This window comes from Bradysia coprophila (genome assembly GCF_014529535.1).
Source record: "Bradysia coprophila strain Holo2 chromosome IV unlocalized genomic scaffold, BU_Bcop_v1 contig_5, whole genome shotgun sequence".
Lineage (NCBI taxonomy): Eukaryota > Metazoa > Arthropoda > Insecta > Diptera > Sciaridae > Bradysia > Bradysia coprophila.
In genome coordinates, this window is record NW_023503374.1 from 612,762 (window position 1) to 627,834 (window position 15,073).

Consider the following 15,073-nt stretch of genomic DNA (forward strand, 5'->3'; position numbering starts at 1 on the left):
TGTATGTTGGGCAGCGGGAAAAATTTGATCACTTTTGGTGTATGTTGGGCAACGGGACGTATATACAGTTATATTGACATATATATAGCTATATTGACCTATATATAGCTATATTGACCTATATATAACTATATTGACCTATATATAACTATATTTACCTATATATAGCTATATTTACCTATATATAGCTATATGTGATGGGATGGCTCAGTGGTTACGTACTAGCCTTCCACCAAAATGATCCGGGTTCGATTCCCGTGACAGACAAATTCCGCATGGAATTTTTCTAGCGATTATATCGCATCGGTAACGTCCTAAGTTCACTCAAGCTTCATAATTTGGGTAGTTGCGGTGTGTTTGGTGGCTGCAACGATGTACACACTGAATGAATCGTATGACGTAACCCAAATCCGATGAATTTGTGTACATATGTCTAGCCTACATTAAGGCGAGATATCAATTTCGCACCTAACTTTCCTCAGAGAGTAATTACATACTTCGAGGCGTGGTTCGGAAGTCACGTAAAGCCGGTGGTCCAGACTGAACTTGTAAAAGGCTGTTAGAACGGTCTCAAAACCAACAAATAAATATTTACCTATATATAGCTATATTTACCTATATATAGCTATGTTGACCTATATATAGCTATATTTACCTATATATAGCTATATTTACCTATATATAGCTATATATATATATATATATATATATATAGCCATTAAACTAGGTGGAGACTCATTATTAAAGGCAATCACGGCTTTGTTTAATCAATGTCTCCAATGGGAAGAAGTACCAGAAGCCTGGGAAAATGCGGTAATTACATTGCTGCATAAAAAAGGAGACATGACAAAGCTGTAAAATTACAGACCCATAAGCCTATTGTCAACACTCTACAAGTTGTTTATGAAAATCATTACGAAGAGGAACACTAACAAGTTCGACTTCTACCAACCTATTGAACAAGCTGCTTTCAGATCTGGTTTCAGCACAAACGACCATTTGCAGGTGATGAGAACGCTTATTGAGAAGTGTCGTGAATACAACATCGACATAGTCTTGCTATTCATAGACTTCGAGAAAGCTTTCGATTCAGTGGAAACATGGTCGATATTGGACGCATTAGACGAATGTAGAGTAGACTCAAGGTACTCCAACACAATTCGATATGTGTACAAAAATGCTACTTCATGTATAAAACTTCATAAGAGCACGGAGAAATTCAGAATTGGCCGAGGTGTAAGGCAGGGTGACACCATTTCACCGAAATTATTCACGGCGATTCTGCAGAGTATTTTTAGGAAGTTAAACTGGAGTAATATGGGAATAAAGATAAATGGAGAGTACCTGAGCAATCTCCGCTTCGCTGATGACATTGTACCGATAGCAGCGAATCTAGGTCAGGCTCAGCTTATGCTACAACAGTTAAGTGAAGAGGCGAGCAAAGTTGGCCTCAAGATGAACTTATCGAAAACAAAAGTCATGACCAACATCGGGGACGATAGAGAAATCAAAATTGGTGACACTGTCATTGAACGAGTCGACAGCTATGTATATCTAGGACATAAACTGAAGTTAGGTCTGGACAACCAAACTGCAGAAATAAAACGTAGGATTGGTCTTGCATGGGCAGCGTTCGGAAAACTCAGACTAATTTTCAAAAGCAAAATGAATAATAGTCTAAAACGCAAAGTTTTCGACACTTGTGTCCTTCCAGTGCTCACTTATGGAGCGGAAACGTTAACTTTAACAAAAGCATTCGAAGATAAATTGAGAGTGACACAAAGAGCCATGGAACGGAGTATGCTTGGAATAACACTCAGAGACAGAATGACGAATCAATGGATTCGACAACAAACCAGGGTCGTTGATGTCATGGAAAGAATAGCATCTCTGAAATGGAGCTGGGCGGGACATATTGCAAGAAGGACAGACGAACGTTGGAGCAAAAAGATCATGAACTGGCGACCATATAAAAGACGAGCTATAGGTAGACCACCAGAGAGATGGACAAACGGAATTAAGAATATTGCAGGTACAAACTGGCAGCAAATGGCAATGGATCGTACGAAATGGAAAGAAGTTGGAGAGGCCTACATCCAGCAGTGGATAGAAACAGGCTGAAAAAGAAGAAGAAGAAGAAGAAGCTATGTTGACCTATATATAGCTATATTGACCTATATATAGCTATATTGACCTATATATAGCTATATTTACCTATATATAGCTATATTGACCTATATATATACCTACATTAATCTATATATAACTATATTGACATATATATAGCTATATTAACCTATATATAACTATATTGACATATATATAGCTATATTAACCTATATATAACTATATTGACCTATATATAGCTATATTAACCTATATATAACTATATTGACCTATATATAGCTATATTGACCTATATATAGCTATATTAACCTATATATAACTATATTAACCTATGTATAGCTATATTGACCTATATATAACTATATTTACCTATATATAGCTATGTTGACCTATATATAGTTAGTATATGACTATATTGACCTATATATAGTAATTATATAGCTACATTGACCTATATATAGTTATTATATTACTATATTGACCTATATATAGCTATATTGACCTATATGTAGCTATATTGACCTATATATAGTAAATATATAGCTACATTGACCTATATATAGTTATTATATGGCTATATTGACCTATATATAGTAATTATATAGCTATATCTCCGATGGAGCTTAGCGTTTCTTTGAATGGTAGCAGACGCAAATCTTCGTTCTTAACGCGTTATGTCTTTTAAAAGCATAATTTCTATTATTGTTTAGGTATATGGAATATTCCATCGATATAAAACGGTTCGATGAGTGCTGTAAAACAGCATGTATGTTTAACGTAAACTTCCTTCTGAGAGAGCGCGTGGAATGATAAGAAAATTGCGATTTTTACTTATTATTATAATTTGACGTAAACATTCGATTTATAAGTCGATTGACAATACAATTTGTATGGAAAAATTCCTTATAATTTCCTCGTTTTACGTCAACTTAAAACTAAATTAAATTAAATTAAAATCACAATCTGCCTTAATGTCATATTACAAATATCTTGTGTTGAATTTGTGTTTTTTGAAAAGAAATTTTAGTCGACTCTTACCTCACCTTGCATTTCAAGAAGAGTTTTTTTTACTCTCTAGTGAGTCACTAGTGACTTCCTAGGACCGCCTAGGACAGTCTCGGAATTATAAGAAGTAACTATTACAATCCGATCGACGCTATTCATTCCACATGCATTACCAACTTTACGACATTTACGTATTTATTTTACTTGTTCTTTTTTGAGTGATAAAAATTCCACTCAATGAGCTGTCGATTTTTTTATGTTTTCTGTTTCTTTCCTTGAAGAAAAGACGATGTAGCTCAGTATTTTGTCTGTCTTTATTTTCTGCCAAATTTTTCGCGCATCACATTGGATGGCATCTTCAGTGGCTGTAAAACATACAGTATTTATTATAACGTGAAAATCGTATGTGGAATGAATAACGTCGATTGGATTGTAAATTAAACTAAACTAAACTTTTTAAAGCTCTGGCGATCCACAAAATCTGAATTTTCCAGACTTATCATTATATCTCGTAATTACGTTTCCATATAGTTCTGAATATTTTGCGCTATCTGTAACAATATGTCCAGACCTACCTGTGACTCTTTCGAGTTACGTACTTTATGGACCATCCCTCTGCATTTTATGAAAAATAAACTCGAGTCGTACCACTGAAGTAATTAGTTTTTAACAACGAACTTTAGAAGTTTCGTTGTTCTTTCGACTATTAGCAAACCCAGTTTATTGGTATCTTCGAATTAAATTTTCAAAGATTCAAAATTTGAAAGAAATGAAGTTGGTCGAGTTGGATAGGCGTTGGATTTATGAACCAGAGGTTGCTAATTCAAGCCCAGCTGTGGACATTATGAGCGAAAATGCTTTCACTTCAGATTTTGATGTCTAGTATGTTTCACTAAATAAAAATTAAACTTTGTTGGCTTTACATCAGAGTTCACAAGAACTCATAATTCTTGTATTAGAAATGAAGTAGGTATTCTTATGACTAACTATCTGTAAAAACATTGACTTTTCTATGAATTTTTAGAATTTTTTTTAAATTATTCAAAATATATCGGCGCGCCGCGGCTGAGCCGAGCCGCCGAGAAATATCGTTTTCGGCGCGCCGCCGCCGGCACATCTACACTCGGGTAGCCGCCGCCGAGAATTTTTGACTGGCGCACACCTCTAGTTATTATATGACTATATTGACCTATATGTAGCTATATTGACCTATATTAACCTATATATAGCTATATTGACCTATATATAGTTACTATATAGCAATATTGACCTATATATGGTTAGTATATGACTATATTGACCTATATATAGATATGTTGACCTATATATAGTTGGCAAAGTATATATATATATATATATAGAGCAAAGTTGGCCTCAAGATGAACTTATCGAAAACAAAAGTCGAAATCAAAATTGGTGACACTGTCATTGAACGAGTCGACAGCTATGTATATCTAGGACATAAACTGAAGTTAGGTCTGGACAACCAAACTGCAGAAATAAGACGTAGGATTGGTCTTGCATGGGCAGCGTTCGGAAAACTCAAGACTAATTTTCAAAAGCAAAATGAATAATAGTCTGAAACGCAAAGTTTTCGACACTTGTGTCCTTCCAGTGCTCACTTATGGAGCGGAAACGTTAACTTTAACAAAAGCATCCGAAGATAAATTGAGAGTGACACAAAGAGCCATGGAACGGAGTATGCTCGGAATAACACTCAGAGACAGAATGACGAATCAATGGATTCGACAACAAACCAGGGTCGTTGATGTCATGGAAAGAATAGCATCTCTGAAATGGAGCTGGGCGGGACATATTGCAAGAAGGACAGACGAACGTTGGACCAAAAAGATCATGAACTGGCGACCATATAAAAGACGAGCTATAGGTAGACCACCAGAGAGATGGACAAACGGAATTAAGAATATTGCAGGTACAAACTGGCAGCAAATGGCAATGGATCGTACGAAATGGAAAGAAGTTGGAGAGGCCTACATCCAGCAGTGGATAGAAACAGGCTGAAAAAGAAGAAGAAGAAGAAGATATATAGTTAATATATAGATTAGATTAGATTAGATTAGATGGGAGGGTGTAAGCCCAGCACCTAAGCCTCAGATGGGCCTGTTGTGCTATTGTACAAGTCTCTTGATCATATGGACTGTGATTTTACATCATATCTCTCCCGACTTAGATTGTTCACAAATCGACCGTGTGTTAACGTCCCATACGTTGTGAATTCTCCAAGCCGTGGGTGGTATGCGAATACCACAACCATCACTAATTGACCTGTACATTTTCCCAAAGATGGCGCTATCAACATTGTCATGTTGTAGCTCTTTCTACTATTGACATTATGTCGATATGGTTTCTTTTATGGAGAAAGCGAATGTTGGGTTTTTTGATATTTCCGACTTTGTTACGGTTACGGCTATTAGTTTTAGGTAATAGCAAGTGTCTAATCACCATAGGCCATGAGTTGCCTCTTCGTATAAATCGCCATGCCACCATGTGACTGAACTCGTTCTGGCGTTGCAGGTTGTAGCGTTTGAATGATTCGTATTTCGTCATATCCCTTGACATCCATACAACGTATCAATCAATAGATCTGTTAAACCTCGCGGTCATTTTGGAGTACAAGATAGTTTCTGTATCTTGGGATTGTACCACAGCAAATTTGTAAAAATTTGCTATGTGGTTTTGGGGTGTCAAATGAGAACCCGAAGCGTTTGTACCTTACCTGCACTAAAATTGACTGCCAGATGCCATACGGCAATGTGTCATTTTCGTACATTAATCGAGCACGTAATTTAGCATTAGCTTCTGGTAGAGTCGATTGTTAATCCGTAAACCGACGCCACGAAGCACATGTTAAATAACAAAGGAAATAACACAATTGTTGATATCGCACAATGAGGCGAGAACGACTTTATTGATCAAAGAGAAAATGACCTACGAGAACAACACTTTGACTTCGTTAATAAAACCTTTAAAATAATTTCACCATTTAAACATTACAGCAAAATAAAAACACCAAAGCCGTAAAAGTTGGCACAGAAATTAGACAAAATCGAAAATGAATTCACACACAGCCACACAAAAGAAACACTTTTAGAGAGCAACGCATAAACACGTCCGTTCTCTGTGACTGCCGTTGTCCAACCCCTAGTTAATATATAGCTAAAATTGTAATTTTTTTTTAAATTTTGAAAATTTTTCAAAATTTGAAAACTTTTTCAAAATTTTAAAAAAATTTCAAAATTTTAAAAAAAATTCAAAATTTTAAAAAATTTGCAAAATTTTTCAAATCTTTCTAAATTTTAAAAATTTTCAAAAATTTCAAAAATTGTCAAAACTTTTCAAAAATTTCAAAAAATTTTCAAAAATTTCAAATTTATCAAATTTTTTAAAGGCCGATGCTATTCGGCACCGGTGTCAAATAGCATGCACTGTGTTGTGTGGCTATTTGACACCGGATGCGAATAGCCAATCAACACAGTGCATGCTATTTGACACCGGTGTCGAATAGCCAGACAACACAGTGCCACACAACACAGTAGATGCTAATTGACACTAGTGTCGATTAGCCAGACAACACAGCTGATGCTATTCGACACCCACCTTTGGGAGCCAGAAATAAATTTCGCGCGCGCGAAATTTATTTCTGGCTCCCAAAGGTGGGTGTCGAATAGCATCAGCTGTGTTGTCTGGCTAATCTAGACTATATATTTTGTTTTCTAAAAAAATCACAGGTTAACTAGAAACGAAAACTTTATTTGTTTAATAAGTGCTTTTCCCTAGCTGTAGATAAAGTATTTGAGTTTTTTTAACACTTCGCAAAGTTCATCAAACCACCATTTTTGATTTCTCTCACTTTTTCAGATGCATATCTTCGCATTGCATTTTTGAAATTGTGATAAAAAGATATCTAAATCACATTGGCGTCAAATTTTAACATTTCTAGCGTAACTTTATAGGAGAGACCTAATCATTAAGAACAGATACAGTATAGCTTCTAATTTTAACAGACTTTACTCATTAAATTATTTTTAATATAAGATCAGAAACACAAGCATATGGGATCCTAGTTTTAGACCACATACTTTTAAGGAATAAAAATTTAAACCTGACAAGAATTTATGTGATTTTGGGTCATGAACGATCAAGAAGGCTGCATTATAATACACATTGCAATATGATGTAACGCGTTGAATGAAATCGAGTAGTCAATGCTTAGTATATACGCTTCAACAATACGTTCGGTATAATTGTGTGACTCTATACAAGGCTGTATACTTTGGGGAGGTCACGCAGACCGCCATTTTATTAGATATGCGGGAACACACCTTTTCCATACAAACAAATTCACCAAAATTAAATTTGTATGGCGTAGTAGGCCTGCTCTGAATCCGGGGAGTGTGGGATATTGGGCTGAATATGCGTTTTTCTGGTCCGGAAGGCTTAAATATTGGGCCCGTATCTTTTTTTAGAATTTTAAAAAATAGTTTGGGCATGGGGAGCAAGGCGTTTGTACAAATGTACGAAACCGTTGGTTAGAAGAGAGGAGAATGATGGTTCATATCTTTTTTACTCTTCTAACCAACGCTTTCGTACATTTGTACAAATGCCTCGCTCCCCATGACTAAACTATTTTTTAAAATTCTAAAAAAAGATACGGGTCTAATATTTAAGCCTTCCGGACCAGAAAAACGCATATTCAGCCCAACATCCCACACTCCCCGGATTCAGAGCAGGCCTAATGGCGTAGTGAATTTTTTGTATAAAACGTGGTGTGTAACCCGCGTATCTGCATCTGCGTGACCTCCCCAAAGTATACAGCCTTGACTCTATAGCCGTTTATAAAAATTTAGCCTTCGTTGAAGGTAATAGATTCTTTAGCGTGCGAAAAAAAGTTGGTATCGCACTGCGTGCGAAAAAAAAGTTCATATTGCACTGTGTCCGGGAATACAGTGAAGTAAGTACCTTCAAAACGACATTAAATGGATGCATGGAAAGGTGATGATTATGGACCGGAATTGCGAAAAAAATTTTAAATTCTTAGAATTCGTTATTTTGTTGGAACTGTAAGACTGATATGCATTGAAAATAATAAATGTTGGGAATTACGGGTTGAGCCTGGCATTGAAGATGTTTTGGTATGTTTCATTATTTCACTGATGATTTGGATCTGGTTGTGAATTTATAATTTCGGAAATCGTAAACCGTATTGGAATGAAATTAAATTTGAAAAGAAAAATTTGGTTCACGGGTGGGGACCGAACCCACAACCTTCAACTTGCCGGGCTGATGCTCTATCCATTGGGCCACCGTGGACATCTTCTTTTCAACTCTAATTTTGAACCGTTCTTTCAAATGCTACGTCACAGCTCATATCGTGTGTTGCACACAAGCTGATCAATTGTCGAACTTTTCTACAACACACACATACTCAACATGTAACGCTGTCGCTTTCCGTACATACGAACATTTACTGTCTCCCGGCAAGTTGAAGGTTGTGGGTTCGGTCCCCACCCGTGAACCAAATTTTTCTTTTCAAATTTAATTTCATTCCAATACGGTTTACGATTTCTGATAATTATTGTACCAGTTCTAGTTACTTTAACTAACCATTAGTCAAAATTATAATTTCGCTATATTTCGATCCAGGTTTAGAACAATCATCAGACGGGGAACCAATATGATTTCGCTATTTCTTGAGTGCAAAATTGTTTAATTTTTAATTTTCAGTTTTCTCTATACACTGAGAATATTTTTTACAATTGTCGGAAACTCCAATTAGAAATTCAGAATGTAATTATTTGAAAAGAGAACAACAACAACGGATCTCCAACGTTCAGAGCACCAACAATTTTTAGCTAATATGTCAATTTATCATCGTTACTAATATCGACCCCTCTTGACCTTCTTACACGAAATACCAACATTGCGGAAACCACAACCTATTGACATCAATATTTGAATTTCACATTTAATAGTAATTTTAACCATTGCGTATATTTAAAACCAAACAAATGAGTGCGTCTGGTGTCAATTAGCATGTACTGTGTTGTTGGGCTATTCGACACCGGTGTCAAATAGCATACACTGTGTTGTGTGGCTATTCGACACCGGTGTCAAATAGCATGCCCTGTGTTGTATGGCTATTCGACACCGGTGTCAAATAGCATGCACTGTGTTGTGTGGCTATTCGACACTGGTGTCGAATAGTCACTCCGTTTTTTAAATTTATCAAATTTTTCAATTTACTAATTTTTCCAAAAGAACTGATATCAGTCAAAAACACTCAAAAGAGTAAAAGTGACGCAAGTCCCTGTGCATACTTCCAAAACAACTGATATCGCTGGAGGTGACGCATTCTCCGCTTGTACGCAAAAACTGTAACAGCAAAAATTTGACCAAAGAAATTCTAGAAACAAAATTTTACCAAAAAAAATTTTGCGTCACAAGTGGCAGATGTTGAGGAAAGTACTTTTAAGAATTTTTTTAAAATAGGCAAGAATACGTCCTAATACGTCCGAATCATCTGCCACTTTGTGACGCAAAATTTTTTTTGGTAAAATTTTGTTTCTAGAATTTTTTTGGTCAAATTTTTGCTGTTACAGTTTTTGCGTACAAGCGGAGAATGCGTCACCTCCAGCGATATCAGTTGTTTTGCACAGGGACTTGCGTCAATTTTACTCTTTTGAGTGTTTTTGACTGATTTGATGAACAGCTCAAGACACGTTGGTTGGGTTGGGTCACTAACGAGAAGAGAGCTACGCTTTTCCTTCGGCAGAGACTATCCATACACATTCAACGTGGAAATTCAGTGCTCGGAACATAGCCGTGAACCCAAGCATTGGACGAGGTTTATTATCTTGTTTCGAATGAGAATAAAAAGCGATAGTTATTGTTTTCCCCTGATTCTCCTGAATCAGGCCAGTTTCCATGGTTCTGGATAAATAGAGTATTGTAATTTTTGTTAAGAATAGTAGCCACTCCATTGGTGGAATTTGTGTCATGTACATACTAATTTAGGATTAATTTTAACATATGTTGAATAAACTAAATTACATTAATAAATTGTTTATACAATTTTAAAGCTTCTAATTTGATAAAAAGTAGAATAAGAAAATGGTGGGCCTAGAATTGGTTCTCGAAACAAATAAAAAGAATAAAAAATAGGTTCTTCGTTTGTTCTTGCACAAAACTCGCACGTGTTTTTTGTTGGTATGTACCAGTTTTGTGGTAGCTTGAACACATGTCCCTTGCCACTGTTGCCATGGCCTGATGAGATGTTCTTTAAAACTTTAAGACCGAAACAGGGGCAGGATGCAGGAACCATGTCGTTAATCAACGCATTTCAAGCATGTACTCTAAATAGGGTAAAAACATTTTCATGTAAAATAGAGTAATAGAGTACTTTCTGCAGCTAACCACTATGATCACTTTTGTTTGAAGTTCGTTGAGCTAATCGAAAAAAGCCTAACATAATTGTGTTGCTTGGTTTTATTGTTTCTGAGCCACAGATTCAATAATTTAAACTATTAATCTCTGATGTCATAGAAATTCGAAGTACTCAAAAGTAAGATTCATGGATTTTTCAATCGTTGTCGTTGAATTTTAGCTAAAATGTTTGTCATCGAGGCCGAAACATCTGTTGTGGACAGTATATTTTAGGCACTCGCGAAATTGCCAAAAATATACTGTCCACAACAGATACGTAAATATAACTATTCACGAAAACTTGATTTGGCTTGAATTCTACGTTATATAAAGTATAAAACGTTTCTCATAGCAATACGTATTGAAAATACAAAATGCTTTTCCGATTTGAAATTTGCACCAAAAAGTTTATGGAGCCGCTTTCTTGAAATTATAATATCTTTAACAGTAGGTCCGCCATCTATACGATTAAAAAGGTAATTGTAGGAAAATATGTTGATGAATCGAACAACAAAAAAATGTGTGCGAAATAGAAGTTTAAAATGTCATTACACAAAAACTGTTTTCCTTGTAAATGTTGAACATAAAAATCTTAGATAATCACACCAGTCTTCTCCCTGAAAACTAGACATTTACAATCAAATCTATTTTTTATCAATAAAGAACGATTTTAGCTTTTATTTACCTTTGTTTTATGTGTTGGCCAATAGGTGGAACTGCGTTAACCACAGTCAGTTGACAGCTATGACAGTCTATCGAATTCATTTCAAAATAAATTCATTTTTGAGTCACTGGTAAATAATTAATATGTCGAATTTTTTTAAAGCGTAATTTTTTCTGCACTAGAACAACTAAAACTCTCAAAGTCTAATTTTTTGTCTAAATATTCACGAATCGTTTTTTGTGTTCGATAGTGATTAGTGATCAAACGTTCTGATGATCGCATATTCTGTGTAAAATTCAGATTCTTAACGCCTTCAGTCAGTGTGACTTGAATCGTGCATATCCGTGTCTTAGACCTAATAATAATATACGGATCCAATGATAAAACATAAGAAAATAAACTTTTAATTTCAATAAAAAAAGAGGAATAAAGGAGATTGATTACCTGGACAAAAAGCTTTTGTAAGAATTTGTTGTGTGTAGCGGGATTATCACACACGTCATTTGTGTTTGACATTTGGAGATAGATTCTATCCAAACGAAGGATAATATTTTCAGAAGAATTTTATTAAGACGCAACTTATTTTTAAAAGGTAAAAGATGATTTTATCAAGAAAACAAAAAGTGGAAGTGAAAAATAAATTGTTCAATTTGTAAGTACTCTCAGTGAACAATAATTTCAATATTTTGTCCAAATTGTATGTTCTGTGTTTGTGTTGTGGACGAGAGACCTTGAAAAAATCCGCAGTTTCGATTTGGATAATTTTAGTAAAAATTTAGTTCGAATAAATACGTGATTTGGTGACTATTTTAACGTGAAAGGTGAACTGAATGATTTAACTGGATTTTCGAAGAGTAATGCTAAATTTTTTCAAAGGTAAGCGCAAATGAATATTGTTATTGTTGGAAAATGATATATATGCTTTTCGGTGGCATACCACCAAGAATTCTTTATATATACTCGACTTATGTTACATTCCACCAAAGTATATAAGGAGAAAGTTTAAAATAAATAAGAGAAAAACATTTTACGGACTATTACCATCATTACTCTTTACTATTCTTATAACAGTTAGCACGGGTTTCTAATAAAAATACTTAAATACTACTTTTCCTAACGCATTCTACAGGAAAAAGGAGCCTCGACTTCAAGTGTTGAAAAATGTAATCGAAACAGCCTCTATCTTCAGTTACTTGCCAATAGGCAAAAAACAAAACCGTTTGGTTCCTTGATATGTGTGTCATCCGATCTGAATCGATTTTGGCACAGCTCAAGAGAAATTGTCCTGAAATTTCGACGACATGAGTATCGGTGACATCTTGAAGAAACGGTGACTTACTGAAAAAACAACGAGAAGAAATCGTGACTTCCTGAAGAAACGACGAGAAGAACCGGCCACTATAGTCGCCGTTTCTTCTCGTCGTTTCTTCAGGAAGTTATCGTTTCTTCAGGTAGTCACCATTTCTATAGGATGTCACCGTTTCTTTAGGAAGTCACCGTTTCTTCTCACCGTTTCATCAGAAAATCTGAAGAGTCGTCTTTACATGTCACCATTTTTTCAGAAAGTCACCGTTTCTTCGAAACCGTCGACTTCCTGAAGAAACGACGAGAAGAAACAACGACTTTCAGAAGCAACGCATCTCACCGTTCAATCTCTGATTGCAAGCAACTAAAACAAATAAAATAAAAAGCTTTGTATTTTATTTCAAATGAATAAAATCTACGTACAGTGGCTTATTCTTGATTTGAGATGAAATTTCGATTTCAAGAAATTGTTCAGTTGACAATCTCAACTCAAGATTACTAATTCAGCTGTTATTGAGATCCCAAATCAACTCTAATTTTCGTCTCGCCGTAAAGGCGTTTTGTTGGTTCCTATGGAATTCATCCTTTTACGAAATGTAACGTAAAGGAGTTTAGTTCATCACTACAGAATTCATCTTTTTACAACATGAAAACCAATTTTCATTGCACATAAAAAGCGTTTTAATACGCCGAGCGATCCGGCCCATTGCCCCGTAGCGAAGCGGAGGGCTGCAATGCGAGCCGGGCGCCGGAACGGTGTCGGTAACTTAGGAGTTTTTTTTTTCTCTCGCATCGTGTCATAAATAGTCCGTGTAATTCATTGCACATAAAAAGCGTTTTAACACGCCGAGCGATCCGGCCCATTGCCCCGGAGCGAAGCGGAGGGCCGCAATGCGAGCCGGGCGCCGGAACGGTGTCGGTAACTTAGGAGTTAATTTTTTTTCTCTCGCATCGTGTCATAAATAGTCTGTGTCATTTTTTATATATACACGCTCTGAATTTTGAAAACCGACACATTTTCTGTTTTGTGCTTTACTGCCTTTTTCTTAATTTTACATACATTTTTATATGGAGAAATCAAAAAACTCAAGTACAACACAGAAACATATCGCTCGGTGTCTTAAAACACTTTTATGTGACTAATTATGACACGATGCGAGAGAAAAAAAATTAACTCCTAAGTTACCGACACCGTTCCGGCGCCCGGCTCGCATTGCGGCCCTCCGCTTCGCTCCGGGGCAATGGGCCGGATCGATCGGCGTGTTAAAACGCTGTTTATGTACAATGAAAATTCGTAAAGGGATTACTTCCTTATGGTTGGTATTCAATACAGAAAGATTATTACAGCAAGACTATTCAACAACCAAAAAGTTACTGCCAAAAAGATACCGCCAAATCGCTTATTATCGACTTTCTGTATAGAGACGATAGAATTTCTACTTCATATATAGAGACGATAGAATTTGGTTTTTGGCCTTATGAAGAAACGTTGATTTCCCGAAGAAACGATGAGAAGAAATGGTGAGTTCCTGAAAGAACGATTAGAACCTTCCGTCTCCGTTTCTTCAGGAACTTGTTATTTCTTATGAATTCACCGTTTCTTCTCGTTGTTTCTTCAGGAAGTCATCGTTTTTACAGAAAGTCAGCGCTTTTTACATAAAACGGCGACATCCTGAAGAAACTGTGACTTTCTGAAGAAACGACGAGAAGAAACGGCGAGTTCCTGAAGAAACGGTGACTTCCTGAAGAAACAGCGACTTCTTGAAGAAACGGCGACTACTCGCCGTTTCTTCAGGAAGTCGCCGATACTCATGTCGTCGAAATTTCAGGACAATTCAAGAGAAGATAATTTGAAGACATGTTAGAATAGTCCAGGATAGACATTTTTAGAGTTAGTTGGTACATCCACTAGGCATGAGTAGGTCTTTATTATGCAAAAAATAGTACATTACTGTCGTGCTGGGACGTTTTTTGTTGAGGGGTGTGGGAAGGTCTCACACGTCTCAACAAAAAATTGATCAGTCTTTTCTGGCCGCAAGACAACAAAAGATCTTTTCTAACTTATGAGCAAGTGGAAAAATTGGTTATCCACTGGCAAGAGGGTACTTTTGGTGAACTTAAACTGACTGACTGTGTTATGATTAATTCTGAGCCGTAATATGGCATAGTCATTACACTTACCTAACTAACTGCAACATTATCAAAAAGTTTGCACAGGTCGAGGGACTACCCACTTTTACACATCCGACATCCCAATGTTATGGCAGATTGATGACACGAAATGCTAGTTCAATTACTTCACTTTGATCGTCGGTTGTTTTAGTCGACAACAGTTACAGTTTCCGATTTCAAATAATTCACTCTGTTTCATTCGTCGAAATCGATGGATGCAAATAGCAGCCAGATTTTTTCCACATTTCCTAGATTGTACTTTGTAAACCATTGTTACTGCAGATGAACCGTACCACAGTGTTCAAGGTCACTTCTAAAAACCAAATATATATTTCACATTCACATCATACACATTAT

At 36.0% G+C, this 15,073-nt stretch overlaps 1 protein-coding gene across 1 annotated transcript in view; it reads left to right on the forward strand.

Moving 5' to 3' along the window:
* The first annotated feature begins 11,582 nt into the window (after positions 1-11,582).
* Positions 11,583-15,073, forward strand: part of LOC119071459 (putative uncharacterized protein DDB_G0271606) — a 212,140-nt gene continuing 208,649 nt past the window's right edge. The window contains exon 1 of the mRNA XM_037176312.1: positions 11,583-12,115. The gene's annotated coding sequence lies outside the window, so the exon portion shown is untranslated. The remainder of the gene's footprint in view (positions 12,116-15,073) is intronic.